The sequence below is a fragment of the Ammospiza nelsoni genome, chromosome 3 (assembly GCF_027579445.1).
Source record: "Ammospiza nelsoni isolate bAmmNel1 chromosome 3, bAmmNel1.pri, whole genome shotgun sequence".
Lineage (NCBI taxonomy): Eukaryota > Metazoa > Chordata > Aves > Passeriformes > Passerellidae > Ammospiza > Ammospiza nelsoni.
In genome coordinates, this window is record NC_080635.1 from 19,152,885 (window position 1) to 19,165,358 (window position 12,474).

A 12,474-nucleotide genomic window follows, 5' to 3' on the forward strand; every position below is an offset into this window, starting at 1 on the left:
ATTAAAAATGTGTTCACTGGCAGGGAAAGCTTTGGAGATTCATTATCAGAGCCTCCATGGGTCTGAAACAATTTTACTGCACATTTCTCAATCCCTGTTCTGCTCATTCTGCAGATAACTAGGTGACAGGCAGAGACTTTTGAGAAAAAGAAAAAAAGGAAGAAAATTCAGAAGTCAGAAGCAGCATCAGAGCAGCAGCTGGCAGAGCTGCTGCAGATAAGTCTTATGAGAATTTCCATTAATCTGTTGCTTGAGTGTTTACGGTTCAACCATTAAAATTAGTTCAGAATTAAAAACTGATCTTGAATTGCTTATCTCTAAAACTGAACACAAAGAAGGAATGGTTTTTATAGTGAAGATCTCTCATTCTTGGCAAAATTAGTAGCAAATAGATTTGCCCCCTCTGTTAGCTGCAGGCACAGACTTACATGTACGTTTTGCAGGTGCAGGGCACAGACCTTCATAGGAAGTTACCCAGGTGTAAACTCAGGGCTTTGTCCTCAAAATGTGCAGGCAGCTGTATGGATGAAAATGTAATGTACCCTAGAGCTTCTCCATGTGTGCCAGTGACAGCAACACACAAACACACAGTGGTGGACTTGGCTGTGCTTGCTTCTGTTTCCGGACACTCAGCTGGGGTTGTGACATTTGCTGGCTTCTGTCTGGCCAGATACCAGAAAGAATTTTTTAAAATTTGAAGATAATGCAAACTCTGTTCTAATCCTTTACATTTTTATTTTTGGAACCTGTTTAGGTGATGAGGTGTGCCCTTAAAAGGATAATGAAGGTCCAGCTCTCATCCCTTTCTGTCCTCCCAACAGTGCTGCTACTGTTAATCGTGTTGTGAAGCTTCTCATGTGGGCAGGGAAGTACATCTTTGGTATACAAGGAGAAAAGTCCCTTTGGAGTGCTTATTTCTGAAGAGGTCATCCTGCAGTGTAGGAAGTAAAGAAATAGAGTAGATAAATCTTGAATATGCATTATGCCTGTGCTGACACAGAGGGATCTGGTAGCTGCTGTTGTCAATGTGTGTGATATTTGGGAAATACTTCTTGGGACAACTGTTTTTGCTTAGTGATCCTCTGTGGTGTTTCTGAAACACCAGGTGTGCCTGATCACTGCTTATGGGGTCAAGCAGTGAAGCAAAATGGGAATGGGAACGTGGAGGGCCACCAGGATATTCAGGCTAAGAAAGTTGGGGCTGTTCAGCCCAGAGAAGAGAAGGTTGCATGGAGACTTCATAGCACCCTTCCAGAATCTGAAGGGGGCCACAGGGAAGCCACAGAGGGACTCTTTGTCAGATGTGTAGTGATGGGACAAGTGAGAATGGCTTCAAACTGAGAGAGGGTAGGTTTAGATGAGATATTTGGAAGAGATTCTTTGGTGACTCTCTTGTGAGTGAATTGGTGAGGGTGGGGAGGCACTGGCACAGGTTGCCCACAGAAACTGTGGATGCCCCATCCCTGGAAGTGTTCAAGGCCAGATTGGATGGGGCTCTGAGCAACCAGGTCTAGCGGAAGGTGTCCCTGCCCATGGCAGAGGTGTTGGAACTTGATGATCTTTAATGTCCCTGCCAACCCAAGCCTTCTATGGTACCTTACACCAGATGAAGCGTGCAATCTCCTCTGTGAGGGTCGGTGTGGTAACTGCTCATCAGGGAACATTAATCTCATAATAACCCAGCAGACCAGCGTGGGTCTGTTGTCCTACCTGAAGACAATAATCTGGTCCCAGCTCCCACATGGTCACATGTGTGACCATGACTTAATTAACACTCAACACTCATCAAGAAAGAATCTTTCACTTCATTATATAATCACTTTTTATTTTTACACTCCTTTGATAAAAACCTTGAGTAATTACACACATGGTTGACTTTGGCATCTCCTCTTAGATCTCCAGGGATAAGCAGTGGACAGGGAGGTGACTCAGAGCACTCCAGTGATGCAGGAGGCGGTGTCTAATTTAGGCAGGGGCAGTTGGGTGCCTCATCTGGATGGTATGACTGCCTAGAAAGGAAGAGGACTAAAATCCTGATTGAAAGTCCTGTGACAGGATTTGGAGCAGACCTGTATGATATCTGGAATGACAGTGTTCACCATGGTATCGCTGCATCTGGGCAGGAGAAAAAAAATCTGCTCTTTACTGTCTTGCTGGCCACATAGGATTAGTCTGGAAATTAGGAAAACTACTTTAATCAGACTAATAGTAAATGTACACCTTCATCTAGAAAAAATCCTTTTTATTTTCAAGGAAATCTGCTTGATTTGCCTGATTAGCACAGCCCAGAAATATTTGCACAGTGCTGTGTCCTGGTGTACAGCTGATTGTTTTACTTGCTTTTGCTATCAGAACCTTTCTCTTCTGCTAGGTTACAGCTACTTAGACTGGCTTCCACAGCATTTTAAGGCTGAGTCACCATCTCATAAATAACATACAAAGTCCTGCAAGTTTTCTGTACTTTTATTATTCTGCAGATATTATATCTCTGTCGTTAATGGCCTTATTTTGGAGAAGAAGGAGAGGAAGCAGTGTTCTTTGAGCGTGTTTATAAAGGCAAAATTGATCAACATTCTAGGAGGAAGAGCAGAATTTGAACACAAGGATGAAGACCACCAGGCATTGTTTATACCATCGGCCCATCTTAGTGTGTTGCTGTTAATTCACATAGAACTGAAATTCTGATGGATGTCCTGGCATACACTTAATGGTTTGGTCTTGGGGCTGCCCTGGATTCTTCTTTCTGGGATTGCTTCTCATCCTTTTATGTCCTAAACAGTCTGGGTTTAAGTCACCTGGGATCTCTGAGCTACCAATGATGCTCCATTTTGGACAGGATCTTATCTCTCAAATGGTCACTTTGGAGCCTGCAGGGTCACTTCTGGAGAATGGCACCCTCTGTGCGTGCCAGGTCCTCTTTCCCTGTTTCAGGCAGTCAGCAGAGAGGACTGGTCAGCATGCTGACAATGCTCTCAGGATGGACAAGAGCCATTGCTATGACTTCATGCAAAATGATGAGGTGATGAGGCACCAAACGACCATCTGCATCAGATGAGGCAGCCAAATCACGCAGATGAGGCACCCAACTGCCTTTCAGTGATGAGGAAGGAGGAAATCCTGGGGGTCAGTGTGGTTTTCATCGTGAGAGTGGTGTGGGCATCGCTGCCTCAGCCATGGATGACTGGCACCACCACAGTTTTCATCTGTAGTGCCTCATTGCAGCCAGATCTCAAAGGATGAGCCAAGGGCACCACAGTGAGGTGATGGAGCAATAGGGTATTGCAGGGTGATGATCCTTAGTGACAGCCAATCCCACAGCTGCCTGAATATGGCAGGCTTTAATCATAGCCCCATCCCTGCTTTGAGGCAGGGAAGGGGCTATGATTAAATCTTGCCCATCCAGCTCCTGACATCTGCAGTTTGCTGCTGAACATGGAAACAACAGCTGAGCTGACCTACCCCAGTAGCAGCCAGTGGAGTGGAGCTGCAGCAGTGCTCCACTGAGAGACTCCTGTGGGCAGAGCAGAGCTATGTAACCCAAGCTGGGACATGAACACCTCACTAGGAGATGTCTTTCCAATACATTGCACCTGCAGCAGGGCAAAATGCTTCTTCTAGGATGGAGCCAGGGCCATTGGTACTGGCAGGGATTTTATAGCCAACTCAGGAGCAACTATGTAGCTGCCTAGTGAGAACAGGATAATTACAAAGACTGAAGGAGCTCATCAGAGGTCAGAAGAACAACAAGAATTGGCCTGGACCGAGAAAAAGGACTGGTTAGGTAATGGCTGCATGCCAAATTGCTTTCAGCAAGTAACAGGGGTGAAAATGTTTATTGGACCAACCAATTCATTAATCTCTCAAGGAGGTATCTAAGTAGATGGTAGGTGTGGTGCTAATCCTCAGTGGGCTGGGGAAGCAGGCCCGTAGTATGTAATCTCGATTGCTGACATCTCTTGTGTGTGTCCCTGCACCATGGTTTCACAATCCATCAGCTGCAGGATCATCAGCATGGGAAAACAGAAGTTATGAGAAATGCCTGGGACATTAAACCTAAAGGTTTAATGCCTGGGACATTAAACCTAATTTAGTACCTTGCTATATAAGAAAAGGGCACTGCGATTTCCTATTAGGAACAGTCAGCCTAACCTGAGCTGGGTAATCTCCCTGCTAAGTGAGAAAAAGCATTTTGCACAAGACCTGTATTTACTTGCTGTGCTCTCAGAAGGGGGCACAAGGAAGCCCTTTTCCTCTTCTGCCTTGATTACGTTATGCCAGTTTCCTTCTACCCAGAGGGGTAGAGGTCCCTTAAGAAGTCCCTCAATCTCATGAGTAAACCAAGCAGGATTTGCCATAAAATGTTTAACAATTGCAACCACTGTCTCACTGCCGTTACTTAATTACATGGCAGGAGTGTAGTCTGCCAGCATAAAGTTTGGTTACAAGCATGCCTCACAGAGACAGGCTCACCTGGCAAGAGCCAAATTGATCTGTAATCTTCTCTTACCCTCTTCAGCCATCAATGTCTTTCCCTCATCTCCTGGTGGCTTTGGTACATTTGACCTCACAAAGGAAGAGGGGACACCTAAACCATAGTGTGTTGCATTCATGTTGTCTTCATATTTCTCAAGTCCCATACTGTACCAAGCTGTTCCCCTCTGCAGCACAGTTCTCCATGTGTCTTCTCAGGAGCTCCTCCTGGGCTCTCAACCCACCCCTATTTATTCCAGTTACCTTCACAAGCCACAGCTGCTGCCCAACTAAGGACTTTGCAGCTGTAGCTCATTTGGAGTAACTAGGACCCACACATAGATCTTACAATACATAGATCTTAACAGGGACTCTCTCCATAACAATACATATATTCAGGCCCTCACATTAGTGAGAGAACATACTGTTCCCCTTGGAACAACAACATTTTTAGAGGCTCAGCAAGGCCAGAGCATCACACTTAGATAAAAGTGGTGGTGATCTATCAAGGAAGGAACTTTGCAGCAGCAACATGTGAGCTGGTGTCCCATATTGCATCACCTCACCTGTAGGGATTAGCAGGAGCTTGGCCTTCTGTACCCACTCTGGCAAGTCTTGGCAGCCCCCAGCATCACAGCTGTTGGGCCAAAATTAAGGGGCATCCCAGGCAGGCTGTGGGACTCAGCTGGCAGCTGTAAGAGCAGAAGGAAGTGAGGAGAGGTTTTCTGGTTGGAGGGAAGCTCTTTGAAGGCAGGAGATGGTTTTAATTAAAATCTCATCCCTTTCAAAGGGAAAATTTATTTAATGAAAGCTGTGTAAACTCCAGTGGGCCTCACTAGCCTTTGGTACAATTGACTGGCAAGGGAAGCACCCTCTGCACTTAAACTGGTTTGTCATATCAGCATGAAGAAAACGGTGAATGTAAATATTGCTCACTGTCTCAGGGAAGTGGAGGAAGAGAGAGAAAACCTTGTCCTGTGACCCAGAGAACTTTGCTCATTCACTAATGAGTTGAAATTCTGGAGCCTGTTAACATGAACTCCACTCTCCCCATTGCCTGGCTTTGGCTGCATGGGGGTGACCGCTGGTTGCTTGACCATAGTGGGAGGAATGGGATTTGTGAGACAGGCAGAGGGGGCCGAGAACTCTCTGCTGTACCTGCTCGCCCCATGCTGGTGATAAAGCAAGATGTGGCTTGCACTGAGGTAGTCATAAGTAGAACAAGGTCAACTGTCTATTTCAGTCAACATGACAGAAATAGAATTGATCTCAATAAGAGCCCAGCTCTTTCTTCCTGTTAGCTCCTCAGTTCCAATTTTAGGATTGCTGTAATCAAGCTGAGGAAGAAGCTGTTTATCCCATGGAGGGGAAGTTGCTGAAGGCCCAGGCTGGAGAAGAAGAGTTGCTTGAAAATATACTTGAAGAAAGGTTTTGCTAGCCCATGGGGAGGGTCTGTGTGGTTCAGGAGCTGTTCCCATCAGTGTAGAAGGTATGCTGGTCAGAAGAGGGCCTGTTCTCCTTCTGCTCTGGCAGCAGCTGCACTGAAGGATGGAAGTAGTTGGGCTAAGCCATCTAGTTGGCCAAGAACAAGTTTCCAGGTTTGCAAGTCTGCACATTTGTTAAACTGTTAAAACTGTGGCTTTGCATTGAGCCTCCCCTGCCTGCTGCCAGGGAATATTGACGTTCTCTTCACTGAAGGCGAGATGCTGACAGCTCTGTCTAATACAGACAGAAATGGAGTGGTGTAGAAAGTGGCACTGAATGCTAATCCAAATGCAGTGACTTGTAGTACAAAGCATTTTCCATAAGCAAATAAGTGAGGATGTTCTCTTAGGACAAATGTTTGGAGGTTTCATGAGAATTCAATTAGTTTCTTCTGAAACACCTGCAAATGCCAAAGTGCAGTGCTGCATATGGCTGACTGAAGTGCTTTTCCTTGAAGCCTGCTTGTGTGGTCCTCCACACCCCCATCTCTGTGGGCTGGTGGGAGGGCTGGGAGCCCGGTGTCCTTCCACCTGCTTAATCAAGTGAGTGAGCCACGCCATTCATGCCTCAAGAGAGGCTGAGGAGGCTCAGGTGGTCTTTGAGCAAAGGAGCAGAGCTGATGATTTGCCTGCATGGGTGGTGTTTGCCTGTGGGTCCCTTCTGCTCTGCACCCCTTTGCTGCTTTGACACAGGGCCTGGTGCAAATTCAAGAACACACCTGGTACAAGGAGAGGTAGAGGAAGGGGGATCTGTGCCTCTTCTGCTGGTTCCTGTCTCACTGGGCCAGTGGAGGCCCGGCAGCAAGGCAGGAGCAGCAGCTGGAGGTGATGCAGGCACAAAACCCTGGGTTAAAAAGTTGCCTGCAAATCAGGGCAGCTAATGCCAGTTATCTGGGCTGCTATTTGACCCCCGAAAGTCAGGTCAGTTATGTCAATGAGTGAGGCTGGTGAGAGCTCGACTCTGGTATTGACACAAATCTGCTGTCTGGGAGGGCTTCTTTTGCATTGCACTTTTCCACACCCCTGACCTTCAGAGCCTGACTAGTGTTTGCAGGCAAGCAGGCAGGACCAAAACTGTGGTCCAGGTGGAAGGACTTATGTGAAAGCTTGCTCTGGAGGATGAGAACCAGGAGCTACCCTTCCCAAATTAGAGCTATACAGGGCTGATGCTCAAGCAGCTACAGTGGCAATTGAAACCAGCATCTCTGATGATCTGTTCTGGCACACTTCCAAGTGCAGAGAAGTCATAAAGGTCATATTCCTGTCTTGCTTCCCCTTTTGTTTCTGGGAGTGGAGGCAGAAATATGCAAGACAGAGTATTCTCACTGTTGTGGCTCAGGAGAGAGGAGCCACATTGCTTCATGAAAGGAAAAAAAGGAGGGAGAGCACACCAAAGGTAAGAGTTGTCACTTTTAGCAGGCAGAGAGCCATCGTTCCTGGCATGAGAAGCAAAGGCTTTGTCACCTGGCTTTGCAGGGGGGTAGGAAGGCTTAGGTCTGCCCAGGACGACATCTAGAGCCTCTCTCAGCTGGGGTCCGGAAAGGGTCCCCAGAAGCGCTCAGTCCCACTGTGTCAGCCCAGCCTGCCGTCCTCTGCCCTGTGCACGTCTGCCTGCAGCTGCCAGGCCAGGACAATCGGATATGTGCCTCTGGGAATGGGACACTGTGCACGGAAGGCACTGTTTGCTCTCACAGCATTGATTGGGAGCGTTGGGTGTGACGGGAGTGGAGTTTGACCCAGCTGGGTGTCAATAGCTCTGCAGCACTCTCAGCTCACACCGATTGTCACAGCAGTGACTGTCTGTGCACTTATTTTCCAACAGAGCCAATTCCAAGACCTTCAGAAAGCAGTTTCCTTTTTCTTTTCATACTCTTTTCCTCCCAAGCCATTGTTCCCTCCCGGGCAGCACAGATGTGCCTGCCTTGTCCTGTCCTACTGATGTGCTCTTGGTGTGCTCCTGATGTGTTGCTTCATGCTGGTGGTGTGGAGGCTGCAGGAACACACCTGAAGATTTCTTGTAACCAGAGTCTCTTCTGCTCTCTAAGGCACAAGTACCCTGGGGAGACCAGTAACTGCCTGTTCACTCAAACAGACACAGTTTAAATGGGAAAATCACAATGATAAAAGGACTGTTAAGAAAATAATAATCTCTGTCTGTCCTGCTGAGATTCCTGGCCATGCTGCAGCCAGAGATAATAAGAGAACCTTAAATAAAAATGAGCAGGTTGGACCCAGGCAGGTTTGAAAAATTAAATGTCTTTACTGAAGCAAACTCCTATTTAATCATTCTTCTGTTGCTTTAAAGGTAGAACATACAGCCAGGTAAGTGGAAATATGTTTTTTTTGAAGCCCTGGGTAAATGTCATATAGAGGAATTAAAATGTCAATCTGTAGCTGCATTTGTGTAATGAAATTGTATAAACAAGGCTGGGAGCACACATCATCTCACTCCAGCACCTTAAAGGTTTTGAACCACTTCCCACTCCTCCGAATGTGCAGCCATCCCCACACTCTGCTGGCAGAAGGGTCAGGGGGATGCTGATGGAGTGCTGGAGGCAAACTCCCCCTGGCTGGCTTGTCCCCTAATTCATCAAATTAACTCATCCATCTGCAGCAGCTCAAGGTATTTGCAGGGTGGTCTTGAGCTGTCATCTGCCACCAAGCACAAGGGCTGCCTGCAAGGGCTGTGGGGTGAGTATGTGAGCACAGCTCCACAGCAAAGACTCAGAGCTGAACTGGAGCAGGCATGGTCAGGAGACGTGGGCTGACTTCACCTGTCTGACTGCTTGTATTGCTGCTTTGTTTGAAGGATGCTGCTCACCACCATGACTTCCTTGCCCTAACTCTCCTGTGGTGTGTCCCAGGGAAGGGACACCTGGCATCCATCACCTGTGTCTTACCAAACCCACACAGGCTGGTAACTGTGCAGCAGAAGCATCCACGTGGAGTTACAGTGCCAGAGTTGTTGCATTTCAGTTTCTCACTTAGGTAATTTTATAGCAGCTTCCCCACTGGGGATAAGCCATAAAAAGCACACAGGAGTACCAGGATGCATCTTTATGTTTACTACTGGCTCTCACTTTCCCTATAAATTCATGTTGTGCACAGTTTCAATCCCACCCCCTTGCTTAGAAGATGAACTGTTTGTCTAAAACAGGTTGTTTCTTCTCATATCAGATGATCACTTAGGAGGGAAGCTTGTATTTTACTAAGGTGCCTTTAAAACAGGCTTCCAAAAGAAAGGAGAAGGGGGGACATCCTTTTCTTGCAAGATGGCTAACAGTGGTTTCTCAGCTTTGCCTGTGTAGTGAATTGACATTTCTAGCAAAGACAAACAAAGGCACCATGCATGTATTAAAACCGAACAAGAATCAAAGATTGCTTAAAAAAACAAATGGGCAAATTTAAGTAGTGAACACATAGATGTTCAGTCTAGCCCCCAAGGACATTTTCTTTTAGCCAGTTCATGTGATACCTGATGAAGTGCGAGCTACAGGTTTGCAGTTGAAATACTGTGTTGGTTAGCACCTTTGTTTTCCCCAGTTTCCCAATTTTCTACTCCACTGTGTAAGCTGTTGTGTTGCTTTAGAGAAGTCACTCAGCCTCTTGCTTCCCATTTCTGCTGGTAAAATTGGGAACTTGCATTGCTGTGTTCAAATGACAGTCTCAGGAGGGACAGGGGTCTGTCCTTTGTTGTCTTTACACTCAGCCTGTTACTGTGAACTCCTGGCTTTGGTTGTTACTGTGCTCCTAAAACCAGAATAATGCTACCCCAGAGAGCAGCCAACGTTGGAGTGCCCCATTCTGCAGTCATATGTACAACAGGTGAAATTCTTTCTTCAGGCATGACCCCAGAGATTTGAATGTTCAGGGGACAGGACAGCACACCTTCTTCTCTACTTAGGTGCAGGGCAGGTGCTGTGCATGGCTATGTTGATAAAGGCAATTATGTTCTGGGTATTTTTCTAATCCTAAACAAGATAAAACATCCCTGATTGTAGAGTAGAAGAATGGTTGATGTGCAAGAAATATTTCAATAAGAAGGGACTGTTGAGTTTGAGAGCACTTTTAAGGGGTTGGTAAGAATTGTGATGGCTTGTTTTTCACATCTGTTAAATATTCAGCATGTGCTTTTAGCAATTACCCTTTTTGTGAGGTTGAATAGGTTTGATTGGATTTTTTGCAATTAGTATACTGTGAGAGTTTGTGAGGATTTGCTTCAATTCTGAGATGATTTCACTTTGCCTGTGGTTTTCTTCAAATGTCTGAGCCAGTGCACCATGGTGGCAAAAACATTTGAGGAAAATAAATTTCAAAATCCCATGTGTTGCTACTGCTGAAAGTGGGAATTTAACTAAGATCTTCCAGATTTCATAGTAAGTATTCTTGTGTGCTTTTCAGAAAATAGAAGTTTAGCTTTTAGGGAATTGATAAGTATTGTCTGTTTTGGGTGTTGAATTACAGAGAGCAAAATCATTTAGAAAGCTGTTCATTGAATATGCTCAGAACAAAAGTCACAGCAGGCTGTGGTTTCTGAGAGCAGGAAAAAAGGCCAATCTTATGTCATAGCCTAATAAAATGTATTAAGCATGAAGTCAGTAAAGTCGTGTAGGAAATCCTCTGAAACTGGGGTGGAATAGCAACTTACTGTCAACATTCTTAGAAAAATTAAAAGTTAAGTAAAATATCATACAAAATAACATTTGGCCTCTCTTTGTATCGTATGAAAACTTGGCAAAGGCAGAGTATCCTTCAGAAGGGAGCATTGCTTGCTGTGAGTAACCTCTGCACAGCTCTCCTGTGAGAGCTCCTCCAAAAGCAAGTCCCAACACATTTTCTTGGTGCACATGGTTAGTACTGTACTGAGAAGTTTTGTCAGAAAGTTAAAGGTTGCTAAATCAATGACTCTAAGTGTTTTCTAGCAAATATTTGCCTTAGGAGATGTCTAGCTTTGGGAGATGCACAAACAGGAACACGGTTTCCAGCTGCCCGGGTGGAGGGCACCATTTCAGGTGGTGAACTGAACACGAGCCCATGGGAAGCTCCTTCCGCAAGTGCCAGTGTGGCCTGAAAGGGAGGTTTGGAGGGAAGCATGAACCACCCCTCCTCTGCTGTGAGCCCAGAGCCAACCTCAGCCAGCCACGGACAAAGAGGAATAGAAAGCATGGAAATGCTCCAGTGGTGTCTCACGGTGGCACCTCTGGGGAACTGACCAGTGTTGGTGGAGTCTGAGTGAGACCAGTGCATTTCTCCATCGAGCTGTTTGCTCCCTCACTGCGGAGGGCAGCTGTTCATGCAGCAGGCTGGTTTCCATTTTTGCTGGGTAGCGTGGGGACTTATATTTTATGAATATTTTATTCAGAAGGTAATACCTCCAGACTGTGGTCTTTGTGGGGGGAAGTCACTCTTTGACTTAATTGCTCGAAGTCTTTCCCCACATTGTTGTCAGCAGAAGCAGATTGTTGGAGGTGAAGCTGTTACAAGTGAGAGCCTTCCCCCACTTCCCCTTCCTTCCTAGTGTGCAGGGGAACTGGTGCCCTGCTGTGGTATCACAACACTGGAAACCAAAAGCCTCAGCTTGTGCTGGATGAGTTGCTGTCCCACAAGGAACATTAAGGAGAAGCAACTGATTGTTTAAAGAATGGCTGTGAGAAAAAGGATTTGCTGTTTACCTCAGAATTATTAATAAAAACAAAATCAAGTATTCAGGGCTTCTAAAGTCTTCCTCTCTGTTTTCATAATTTTTTAAACTGAGTTGCTGGATGATGATATTACTGCATTATATATATATATTTTTTTTTTTTTTTTGCAATTGACCCAGTTGGATTGGTAGTTACAGCTTGAAAATCCCAGTTGAAAAATGAATTATCTGCATACATCCCAGAACCAAAATTTTTGGGGGCTAATTTAGATTCAGTGTTATCATGCTGACAACTTCTTACCAGCTCTAACTTCATCTTTCCTCCTGTAGCTCAAAGCTTGGTTGGCATTCCCAGCTGGTGAAATGCTTTGTCACCCCCATGGTTAGGAAGGACATGGGAGGATGCATTGCTCTGGATATGCCACTTTCCCTGTCACTGACTTGGTGGATTGATATGTGATGGACTGGACATGAAGAGATGTGGTTGCTGAACCAGGAAATGTGTAAACAGATTGCACAGCGAGGAAGGAAGGGGCGCAGAAATCCTGTGCTGCTGCCAGGTACTCTCCTGGTGTGTGTGAGGAGCTGATCCATGTGGCTTGAAAATCAATTCTCACCTTGTAGTGCTCACACAACAAGGGTGAGAGGTCATTATTTTGCCCATGTCAGCCTCTGACAGAAAGGATGAAAGGGATTCATGCTTATTCTCAAAATCTTGTCCTCCAGCCTGTGCTGCTTTCCTTTTTACACTGACTGGACTGGGAGAATCCAATCTAATCCGGACATTCAGGATCTTTACTGGACAATGTGCCAAAGCTGGGTTTTATCTGAGTTTCCATAACGCACCATCTGGGGCTCAGGCAGGCAGGGACCTCCAGG